Genomic DNA, 12544 nt, shown 5'->3' with positions numbered 1-12544 from the left:
CGCCGACGGCGCATCCGGAGAACAAAGGGAACGAACGATGGCATACGTTGCTGGGCCGCAAACGCTGCAGAGCGTTGCTCGCTTCTTCTCGTTACCGTCGATGTCGTTTGCTTGAAAGAAAAATTCGAGGCGCTCCAAATACAAGGGCCAAGACGGCGCTTCCGCCGGAACGAATTCCCCAATCGTGCCCAGTGCAGCTGCCAGTTTCCCTACCGCCAACAGCTTCGGCTAGCCCCACGCCTAATCAGGCCTAAATTTCGATCCTCGTCGCCAATTATGTTACATCCTTTATTGCCGGAGGCCGGGTACAGACTGCCGGCATAGAGAAAGGGATTGAACAAGAGCGGACACTCGGCGAAAATTGGAAACAGGAACACGTCACGCTATAGTATTAACACCGACGAATTGGGGGCGCGAGCATCGAAAAAAAGAAGAATGTGAAATGAGATTAACAGAAATTGTTTTATTTTTTATTCTTTCTCGAAAAAATTAAAAATATCTGCGTATAAATTAAATTAATATTTGCGGCTTACTTCCGTTGCCGAGCGACAGGCGAACCGGCGAATGACGAGCCAGATGTTTGCGTCATTCGTCAGACACACCCAGTGATGCCACGGCTGCTGATTTATCAGTAGATCTACTGATTTTTAAAATTTTCTGCTGATTCAGTGATAAAGCGCTTGAATCTGCTGATTTTCTTGCTTTTCTACTGAAACGAAAGCGAAATCTGCAACTTTTTCAGTACAGAGGATGGATGGATGGATGGTTATAGAGGTTACAGAGGATGGATGGATGGATGGATGTTATGAGCGTCCCCTTTGGAACGGGGCGGTGGCTTGCGCCACCAAGCTCTTGCTACTATGCTGCTTAATATCCTACCTAGGTTAACCAATGAAAAAACAAAAAACCCCACTATGAACTACCACGTCCAAATTTTCTGATACCCTATTGCGAACTGTGCTTTTGTACGTCTCCGTCTTTTGTCGTTTCCCTACTTTTCTTCCACCAATCCTCCAATCGCCTCTTACTGATGTCTATTGCGGACCTGTTTGCTTTACCACTGCTCCCGCTGAACCCAAGGGCGTCAAGGAGGCCAGTGCCTAAATCGACCGCTGGATAGACGTCTTCACATTCTAATAAAATATGCTCCGTCGTTTCCCTAGCTTTACCGCAGCAAGCACATGCTTCTTCTTCCTTCTTATATCTCGCTTTATAGGTGCGTGTTCTAAGGCATCCCGATCTCGCTTCGAAAAGTAATGAGCTTCCCTTTGAGTTATCATAAATGGTTTCTTTCCTAATTTCGTTTTTTCCCCTTAAGTAGTTACTCATGGCAGGTTTCTTTTCCATTGCCGCCACCCATGAGATTAATTCAGCCTCTCTGACTTTCCGCTTGACCTTTGTTGCTGTGTTGCCCACCCCACAGGCCACATACTTGCTGGTAAGCTTCCTAGTTCTTTTCCTCCACTGTGAATCAATGTTTTGCCTGTACAGATACCTGAACACTCTCCCAGCCCATTAACTTTCCTCCATATTCCTCAGCCGTTCTTCATACTAAATTTTACTGCGAGCTTCCCTCACTTCAAAACTAGTCCAGCCCATATCCCCTTGCACAGCTTCATTTGTAGTCTTCCCGTGCGCGCCCAATGCGAGGCGACCCACTGACCTTTGGTTCCCGTCGAGTCCTGATTGTACCCCTGATTTAAAGCAAACAACCGCATTTCCAAAAGTAAGTCCTGGAACCATTACCCCTTTCCACATACCTCGGAGGACCTCGTACCTATTGTATCCCCATAGCGCTCTGTGCTTCATTATGGCTGCATTTCTCTTCCCCTTGACTGTTATGGTTTTTTTCTGTGTTTCCATATATCCGTTGCCTTCGTTTATCCATATACCAAGGTATTTATATTCTGTTACCCGAGGTATTTCTTGGCCCTGTATCTCCACTGTCTGTTCACTGTTTTCATTGAATACAATAACACCTGATTTTCTAACACTAAATTTCAAACCTAAATTGTTGCCTTCCTGTCCACAGATATTAGCCAGACGTTGCAAATCACTTTGCTTGTTTGCGAGCAACACAATGTCGTCCGCATAAAATAAACCTGGGAGTTGCTGCTCTATTACTGTACCTGCCTGTTTGTATGAGAGATTAAACCCGATATTACTTCCTTCTAGCGCCCTCTCCATCCTCACCATGTACATCATAAACAGCAGCGGGGATAAAGGGCACCCCTGCCTCAGTCCCTTGTTGATATGAACTTTCTCCGCGCTCCTCATCCCTTCCCATTCAACGCAAACAGTATTTTCTAGGTAAATCTCTCTCAAAAGCTGTATACAATCGTTACCTAAGCCTTCCCCTTCCAGAGGTTATATTAATGTGATGCCACCTAGCGAGAGAAAGAAAAACGTGGTTGGCTCCGAGGTGAACATACATTGTTGCGTTTCCAGACTCTCATACGTGGCGCTACCTCTGTCTTTGAGCAAAGTGGGGAAAAGGCATAGACTTTCTATGCTCTATGGGAAAAGGTGAGGCGGTGAATTTGTGGAAGTGGGTGCACTACCGAAGACCACAACTATGAAACCACCATTATCATCATCATCATCATGACCAACCTATTTTTAGGTCTATTCGATTCAGCCAAGTTTCTCTGCACCTTCTGCACCTATTCATGGTGCCCTGCACCTAGACCCTCGATTCCCCGGGGTGCAGCAGTGCACCCTGCACCCCCGTGCTCGATTGAACGGTGTGCAAGGCAAGGTGCCGCCGCGGTGCACTGCACCTTTGAACCTTGCAGCGGGTGGGTGCAACCCGGCACCCACTGCAGTTTTTCGTTTGAGGTGCCGTGCACCTTTTTCTGAATCGAACAAACCTTTTATGTGCACTGCAGCACGGAGGCCTCTATGGAGGCCTCTCCCAGCGATCTCCAATTACCCCTGTGTCTGGAAGATATTATACTCTAAGGCTTTCAGGTACTAACTACCATCTGACGCCTTTGAATAGGCCATCGGAGGGCTTCACTGTTTTTAAATTCGTGCTTGACAATGGCTCTCTACATCCCCGGGTTTTTCAAAAGTATCGCTAAGAATCTCGGGGTCAATTTTTGTACTATTTCCTGGAAGCTACAATACTTCAACAGAGTACTAATATAAGCGCTGAATTCGTGGGCTCATAAACTGAGTGCAAAAATTGAAATTAAAAATCTACTGATTTGTACTGATTTCTCGCGAAAAAATCTACTACTATTTTTTAATGTGTCGTGGTAACACTGGACACACCGCCGAAGCGAGAGAGACCGGCCGCGCATCTGAGCGTTGGACTGTTCGGGCACCCGTCTGCCTGTTTTTCTATTTTGGGATTTAGCCTGGTTTGGTGGCCTCCCCGCGAATTATTGCGTTCATTCGGAACTTCGACATGGCAGCACTGCACTATTGGGCTACGGCAACGTGAGAAACTTTGTTCGACAGTCTGCGACGCTATGGTGTTCTAGAATAGCGACGCACTTCAAGCAATTAGGCTTACTGCCCGGCACCTAGGCTAGACTTGTGACGCAGTTAACGAAAAACAGCGTGGCCGTCGTGAAGCAGTTAATTTGAATTAATGAATCGTACTGGGAGATGTTTGCGACGCTTCCTATAAGCCCCAATATTACTTTAACAAATTTCGGTAGTTTTTGGGCACGCTAGTCGCACAGGGTGCTGTGACGCAGTTTCGCGTGTACTGAATTTTACTGCGACAAGTTTTGGCGCTTTCTCTGACTGCCAACATTATTGAAACTAATTTCATTACTTTTTGGGCTACCTTTCGAGCGCAGTGGGCGCGCCTGGCGCTGCGACTCGGTTGGCGAAAATCAGCTCGGCCGTAGTGCGCGGTTTCGCGCTCTAATGCACTGACTAGTTCATGGCGCCTTTCTTTGACGCCCAACATTGTTGAAAATTATTTTCGATACTTTTATGTTGAGGCCCGCTCGCCGCGCCTGTTGTGACGCAGCGAAAAGCAGCTCGGCCGTGGTGACAGTTAGTTTGGCGCGTACTGAATCTTACTGCGACAAGATTGTGGCAATTTTTATGTCCCCGAAACAATTTAAGCCTTCTTTCGGCACCCACGCTTGTCGAAAACGCGACGAGCCATCGTCAAGAGTGATAACACGGGAGTGCGTTGCTTGCGCCTGCAGAACGCACAAGAGATAAGCCAAGGAGCTGAAACGCCACGAACTAGTGACTCGAAAATTCTGTCTTCTGGACGGCACCCACGCATTTTGTCTTGAGTGCGAGTAGAAGGAATTCTGCGAGCGTCCAGCATGCTCTGGTTGAGAGCCTGTGTTGTGGCCACCTCCGTTTATTCGTAGCGTACTATCGCGTCGGTTGTAGCCAAGTTCGCGAAACGCGCCGTTGCCCGCGCATTGGTGCTATTAAAGTGCAGGAAATAAGTATTTGGAAGAGGGGAATACTTGGAATTAGAATGTGTTTTTGATATGTACGGTATTGCTTGCATGAGTCGGGTATTTTCTACGCCGAGTGTGAAAATACGAACTGCTTTGTGTGTAATGCCGCCCACTCACCATTTTCGCACGCTTCGCCTCTACTGGCATTATTCTTGCATGTTAACACCAAAATAACACTTGTAATTTTTTTCAGCTCACGTCGTCTGGTGGATCTTCCTGCCGAAACTACTGCTGCTTACCTGGTGCCACAACGTTGGATGAATGCACAAAAAGCCCGCGACGAGCATTTACAAAGAATAAAATAAACGTAAATTTTTCCTCATTTCACAAGGTGTCTTGCGTCTTTATGAAATTGCACGTGGCACATATTCAATGGAGGCTTGTGAAGATCGTTCGCAATCAATTTTACTTAATAAAATGATTTGAAAATAAATGTTTAATAAATAAAAAATAAATATATAAATAAAAATTTGCTGCAAAAGCAAAAAAAAAAGGGAGCCGGCGTGACGCGCACCAGCTAGTATTCAAAACGCGCGCGCACAAAACCGAAACCGGAAGTGTGCTTCAGGTTTTAACACCCACGGCTTGGTGCGCTGCAGTCAATTCGGCCGCTGGGCTCTATGGGAGTGTCCGCTCTTGTTGTATTCCTTTCTCTATGCTGGCGGGAAGCATAGAGTTACTATACTGACTCTAGAGGACAAGCTACCCATAGGGCCCATGCATTGAAATCGGGAACCGCAAGAGCGCCGCCATGTTGCTACGCGCCGAGGTTGCCAGCTCCTGAGACGCTTGCTAGACTTGGTGACAGTAGTCAGTTTTAATCCGGCAACCGTAGCAGCGTAGCAGCATGGCGTCTCGCTTGTGGTGTTGTTAGGGTTCTAGCCACCCTAGTGTTGTGATGTGTGCGCGTGCCGCCGTGTGTTTGGGCTTTATAAGTTGGTTCTTTATTCTATGTTGCGGGACGGTGTGGGTGTGGTCCATGTTGGCCATACAGGTGGCAGTTATGCAACCGAGGGATGATCCTGTTGAAGTTTCCGGCGGTATACGGTTTTCAGCGGTTACGCCTGTTGCAGGAGTGTCACTCGACGAGGTTACGAGCTCGAAGCTTTGATCAGATTCCTCGTTGGCGTTCCGTAATTCTCTTCGCACGGGCGCGGTATGTTGCAAAACCCGCCTTCGCGATCTATCGTCGCGACGATAGATCGGGTTTTTATGTTATTATAAGTACTGATCCAGCTGTAGGGCACATGTAACCGACTTCCGTCAGGAGAGCACCTGAGATTATAATAAAGCAGGCGGCGCAGGAACTCCAGGGCACCCAAGGGACAGGGGGGGGGGATCAAAGCTCGAAGCAGAACGGTACGTAGGTGGGGGCCGCCGAGGCAGGTGTGTGCCAGGGAGTGTTCGCACGGCCAGCTCCCCTGGCACGCGCAGCAGTGCCTCGCAAGGTCGAGATACTTTAAAGGCACCCGCGCCCATGATATTTCATTTGCCTCGGTGCAGTGAGCACGATTAACGAGATTAATATGGAGGGCATCCGGTGCAGTCGCGAATGCGTCATGGCAAATGTAGCTCGCGTCGCCTGGCGTGTGTAGTAATATCAGAGTTGGTTGTATGAACTTTATGCATAATACGCTTTGTTACGGTACCTTAACGGAATGGGTCTAGAGGACGGCGTTGGTACATTTTTTCGTACCGCCCTAATCCTATACCCCCCACTACAAACACACACACACATACCCCCCCCCCTTTTTTTTTTATTTATGCATACAATTCCTTGCCATGACGGATCATAGCCTACTTTATTTTTGAAAAATAGAGGAGGCTATGGACGAATTGACCAGTTCAAGTTGTCAACGTGTCAGTAACTGTCATAGGAATCACTGTAATAAACGCAATTCCACAATCGGATTGTTTACTTTCATTTTTGTTGTAACACCGAGGACTACATAGAACTTTATTTTGTATATGTGAGAGAAGTATGTAGATATCACGAGCTTAAGCCACTGTGGCGATACACAGACAAAGCAGCTGCTACAACATGAACTGCACTGAGGGCCATACAACACATACATAATTAAAGGTGCAAAATATAGGGGGAAGCTTCAAAATACGCCCTGTAGCGCTGCAAATAATAACATGTATTGTATGTGTGCAATAAATGTTCAAAAAAACAATGCATCAATGTCCCATTTGCCTTCAAGTTTATTACCAAGTTCAAGTTTACTGAAGTTTATTATGAGCATACGTACAACAGGCGCAGACACACCCGCAGTCAAGGTGGCTGTTCGTGGTGTGCTGGCTGCTTCAGTGTAAGAAAAAGAAATTGAGTGAATGTCGACACCAGTGCCACTGCTTCTTGCCTCTGACCTGCACGTGCCTCCGCGGCATCTTTGTGCACAAGTGTGCTGGCGTGGGAAGGCGTAGGAGTCATCCGAGAGAAGGAGTATCGTTTACACGGAGAAGTGGCTGTTCACATTGCCTGTCGCTTTCCCTCAAATGTTTCCTTGGCAACTAGGGTGACACACCCGCAGTCAAGGGGGCTGTTCAAGGTGTGCTGGCTGCCTAAACGAAAGAAAAAGAAAGAAATTAGATGAGTGTCGATACCAGTGCTATTGCCTCTTGCCTGTTAACTGCATTTGCCTCCACGGCCTCTTGGCTTGCGGAGTCTGTATGAGGGTGCTGCTGTGGCTAGGCGTAGGCATTGTCTAAGCAAAAAGAAAAGGCCATTCAAATGGGGAATAATGGAAATAAATTCAGTTGTTATGTCTGCTTCTTGCACTCTTCTTGCCTAAAAGTTTTCAAACATAGTGTCCAGAACACACCAGCACTTTGACTGCTTCTGCTTTTTGCCTGCAGGTGTTGCTGCGAGATCCTTAGTATGGCTGCGTGCAGCATTGTAACACTTGGTGGAGGCATTTGACGTGGTAGCCAAAAATATAAAGAATCATCCTTGTCTGCATGAATGCTTTCAATTTCTAAATGCAGTGGTAACTATCACTATTAGTGCAAGGCCCCCACATCTATGCGGCAAGTGCCATAGCTCGAAACTGAATTTTTCCTTTACTGTTTCGCAAGGCGTCTGATATGTCCACATTAGATGTGATGTGTTTGTTTTATTTATCCCAGTGTGGAGAGAGCATCATTAAATGTTTTTTTTTTATTTTTGCGTGTCTTGTTTTTTGGTTTATTTCTGAATTTATCAAGCAGCAGTCTCATGATGCTAAAGTGACTTATGTAATGACAATCAGCTTTTGTTTTGCAGAAAAACAACGCATTTCCTGACCCATTGTTTGACATCCCCTCACTCGCATAATTTTGCAGAGTATTCTACCTATATTGACTTGCTTGACCTCCACTAAAGAGTCTTGCATATTCAAATACGACTCTTTCCTTAAAATCATTCGGCACTTCTCATAATTTCTGTACCTTGGGCTTCTGATACTCTACATTCACTATTTTTGCTTGTTTCTGACTAGAAATGTCTTCTTTAATTTAGAGCTTAAATTTTACCTTTGGAACACACGGAAGGGCTTGCCATTGCGTATCTGCATAAAAGGGAAACATCCCTTTTACATCCCTTCATTCATCAATTGAAGATTGATGAATGCAGCTTGCAGTGTGATATGACTGAATGAGCCATAAGAGTAACTCATCTCACTTGGTAAATTAAAGCACATATTAGTGTGATGAACAAGATATGTTACACTAATGTGGTGGGTTTTCTTGCTTATACAGCAAAATGATCGGTGCGCGAGAAAAAAAATTATTTTTGCATACCCCTTGTACACACTGATTTAAGGAAAATGAGTTGGAGCTGTCCACATGATCTACTTATTTTACCTGCGAGTATGGTCAACAAAAATGTGTCCCAGCTGCTTAGTGGTATTTGAGATTATGTCAGTATTGCATATGTGCCTGTTGTCTAAAATACCTGAATTTTGAAAATGCTCGCAGGGATGTGATGTGCATATCTGCAGTTTATGGATACATGTAAAAGACTCAGCATCAAGGGCAAGTGAACGGTCCCACAGGACCGGAGTCGGTCATGCAAATAGATTCGCTGCACAAATTTGTGACCAAAAAAGATATTCCATATGAAATGGCATGCAAGGAAGTGTTGAAAATATTGCACAGTTAATAAAACGCCTACGCTATTAATATGTGGGTTGATGCACTCGTTATGCAAAACGGAGGTGAGGCGTGCAGACAGGACACAAGAGTAGAGTATTTACAAGCAAACAACACGAGCGCCGCCCACTTCTCTACTCTTGTGTCCTGTCTGCACGCCTCACCTCTGTTTTGCATAATGAATCCTTACCAACTAGCTCAGCTTTCTGTCGTTCTAAGTCTCGATGCACTCGATTTCGTCCGCATTAGGCACTCGCCTCTTGATTACTTCGTGGCACAGAAATACTCGGCATCATGGCTGTTTTTCTGCTGTGGCCTTAGTAGAAGCATGATTGTTCAAAGTGCAACAATTAAATTAAACATATTCTTTGAGTTGCTTGTGGCTTTGCCAGTACAATTCCGGTGCGCTGGTCCGCCTGTCCAGCAATTTCCTACTGAAGGGAAACCAGCAAATAAAAACACCGCTCCGCATGTAGAAAAATGCTCTACTGTGACGCTTCTCAAACGATTGTGATGCACCACAAGAGCTGCCTACTCGCGTGATATTCTCTACAAGGAGATACATTCGTTTACTTACATGTGAAGGTATATGCCAGAGCACTTCGGGGCTTCGGTGGCACATAAGGCACGAGTGTGCCATAGCGTCCGATGTCGACGTGCGATCGCATGTCAAACCAACGCCTCAAACCTAAACTGTACGAAACTACTACGCGTCCAAAAAACTGATTCGAAACCGAAATTCGCGTCATCCTTTATTGCATGAATGCGTACATCGCGATTTACATAAGTCACGGACTTAGCGATCGCTTTCTATAAACTTAATATTAACGCACCACATTCATAAAGCCATCAGGCATGCGTATTTAGATGACAAAGCATAAGGTGACCTGTACTTGTTTTCAGCTCTTTCAATATTAATTGCGCTGGCCACATTGACCAGTAGCAACAGGGCGGCGCCCTAGAGGTTCCCACTTTTCCGGCCCAGCTTTTCCTCTAGAGTTGTTCTACTAACTCTATGGCGGGAAGCCACCGTCACGTGACACATGGTAACACAGGGTTGCTTAGCCTCAAGATTGTCCCGCTATAACACTTGGTTTACGAGAAAATTGTATCTGAAGGGCCTGAATACCTTTTTCTAAATTCAAATCTCCGGCCACCCAATCCGGGGAGTGGTGACGTTGCATGCACGCCCTTTGCTGCCGTCAGCGAGTAAAACGGCGCCAGTTTTTATAGGTGTTCTGTGACGGCGCCCGACAGACGGCGGCACCGAGCCAAAACAGAGATGCGGATTCGCCGCTGCAGCTGCTTTTTGGTCAAGTGGCGTAGGCCGTTCAGGCGTTCCGCAACATCGCATGGAAGTTGAATTCTCTGCTACTTGTAGTTTGTGCGACTTTCGCAAGCCAGCAAAACCGCTGTAGCACTACGCGAATAGGAAAGTACTGAAACGCGAAAGCGTGGGCAGCGCAGAGCAGAGTGAAAACGAAGCCTTTCGACCGCCCGCGTCGTTGTCGACGGTAATTTCAATTAGTTATTTTTTCTAAACATGAAATGGAACTGGACATGTAGCATTTTATTTCATATTATAATACAATACGAGGACGTTTTTTTCAACAAGTAGTTGAGTACTAGTGACCGAGTTTAACTAAGGAATGCTTTCGTCATCGGGCAAGTGCTTGAATGTCCCGGGGGAGTCTCTAATCATGCCCTGCATTTACCTCGATTTCTCGGCTACTAAGGCTTTGTTCGCGATAACATTGACGCCTTAGAGATTCTCGAGCACTAATCTACCACTTTAGCTTTACTTAGTATTTGCCTTTAGTGTACCTTTAAAAGGAAGCTTAATTTAGCTCGGGTGCTCCTCCTGTCTAAATACATGTAAAAGGAGAATTCGTTTTCCTCGGCAACCACTGCACCAAATCTGACGAGGTTTGTTGCATTTGAAAGGAAAAGCCTAAAATCTAGCTACTGTTTTTCTCGAATATTTGGTTTAGGTCGTCAATGTTTTATTAACGATTGACAAACATCGCAAATTTTCTGAAAACGACACTATCAAGTTTACAACTCCAACTCGATAATGAAAAATGATGTCCCAATTATGTGAATTGCATATTATAGCACATCTAAAGCTGGCAAAATTGTTATACATGAATTTCAAAAAATTTAGTAATATGGAAATACAGCCTTTGGAAATCCCTTGTTCACAACGTAACGGATTCACGTAAGATATTGACACGAGGACTTATCTTTTTTTGGGGGTGAGCGCTTTTCATCGACATACAAATGTTATCGCTCAGCGCGGGACGCACCTACATGTATCGGAAGTTTCTGGAATGTTATCGGTGGTTCTATCGGCTGTCTGTTGTCACCGAACGTTGTGTAATCTGGGACCGTATTCTGAAACGTTCGGGCTTCCACAATAGTTTCGCCGCCGCGACGGTCACGTTCAATAAATCAAGCGACTGTTTATACCTGTGACGTCAGCGTGCCCTACCAGCACGTGCTCTCGAACGCTTCACATCGCATGATAGAGCGCACCGTGCGAGTGCGAAGCGGCTCGGGTGCGTAGTGTAGCGGCCGCAGCACAGGCCTCGGTGCCATCCTAGTCCAGAGAAAAGACGGATTTGAACGGATAATAGCTTACGCTAGCCGGTCGCTAAAGCGGAAGGCAATTATTCTATGACTGAAAAGGAATGCCTCGACATCGTTTGGGCTACAGCAAAATTCCGCCCTTACCTATATGGCATGCCGTTCAAAGTCATCAGCGACCATCAAGGGTAGTGTTGGCTAGCAAATTTAGAGGACCCTTCAGGACACAAGAATATGACATCACTGTAATCTACATGTCTGGACGAAAACACTCTGATGTCGACTGCCTATCACGCGCCCTCACTGACCCGCCGCCGCAAGAGGACGAGGATGACGACGCCTTCCTTGGAGCAATTAGCGCGGAAGACTTCGTTGAACAGCAACGAGCAGACCCGGAGCTAAAAGGCTTTGTCGAGTACTTAGAAGGGATCACCAACGTTGTCGCTAGGTCATTGAGGCGCTGATTGTCTTCGTCCACGCTTGAAAACAACCTACTCGTAAAGAACTTCTCCCCAGTCCGCGCCAACTAATTTCTTGTTGTTCCCTCAACACTCAGTTCAGAAGTACTGCGCGCCCTAAATGACTATCCGACCGCTGAAGAAAGGGGGTTAACCGAGGGGCCCGATTGTTATTAGTCATATCATAAGCAGCCAACAAAAACTGATACCAAGGACTATATAGGGGAAATTACTTGTGCTTAATAAGTGAAATACAGAAACGATAAATTAATGGAAATTATAGTGGATGAAAAAACAATTTGCCGCAGGTGGGAACCGAACCCACAACCTTCGCATTACGCGTGCGACGCTCTACCAATTGAGCTACCGCGGCGCTGTTTCCCCATGCACTTTCTTGGGTATTTATGTGTCCTAGTATAAACCTGGAAGTGTTAGCCAGCGCCACCACTCTCAGACCTTGGCGGCGGACGTGGACCGTCCTTTTTTGCCACAGTCGTCACGAGAACGTGATCTTTTGGGGTGAAGGCAACTGGTCAATAAACCCACACATGCTACCTGAAGGCATCAATGTTGCCGGATTCGAGACCCTCGTTATGTAATAAGCGAGAAAAAAGGGGATTAACCGAGGGGCCCGATTTTTGTTAGTCATATCATAAGAAGCCAACAAACACTGACACCAAGGACAACATAGGGGAAATTACTTGTGCTTAATAAAAGAAATACAGAAACAACAAATTAATGGAAATAAATTCAGTGTCAGTGTTTGTTGGCTTCTTATGATCCGACCGCTGGTCACCTCGAATTCTCCCGGACGCTATGGAGGATACAGGAAATATATTAGAGAGTTTTAGAGTAGGGGCCCCAAACGTTTTGGGGCCCCAAAGAAATAGTGTCGAAGCCACTGCGCATGCGCGAGACGCAAACTAC

General features: G+C 46.0%; 1 long non-coding RNA gene and 1 other non-coding gene across 2 annotated transcripts; both read right to left on the bottom strand.

The window, feature by feature from the left end:
* Positions 1-6629: 6629 nt before the first annotated feature.
* Positions 6630-9462, bottom strand: LOC140213712 (uncharacterized). The gene is made up of 2 exons (XR_011890605.1): positions 9151-9462; positions 6630-7990 (listed from the first exon to the last, which is right to left on the bottom strand). It is a non-coding gene; the product is annotated as an uncharacterized lncRNA (long non-coding RNA).
* A 2455-nt stretch (positions 9463-11917) lies between these two features.
* TRNAT-CGU (transfer RNA threonine (anticodon CGU)) lies at positions 11918-11990 on the bottom strand. Its single transcript has one exon. It is a non-coding gene; the product is annotated as a tRNA-Thr (tRNA).
* Positions 11991-12544: the final 554 nt, after the last annotated feature.

This window comes from Dermacentor andersoni, chromosome 10 (genome assembly GCF_023375885.2).
Source record: "Dermacentor andersoni chromosome 10, qqDerAnde1_hic_scaffold, whole genome shotgun sequence".
Classification (NCBI taxonomy): domain Eukaryota; kingdom Metazoa; phylum Arthropoda; class Arachnida; order Ixodida; family Ixodidae; genus Dermacentor; species Dermacentor andersoni.
The sequence above is the reverse complement of the archived record's forward strand: the minus strand, read 5'-3'. Positions and strand labels throughout refer to the sequence as shown.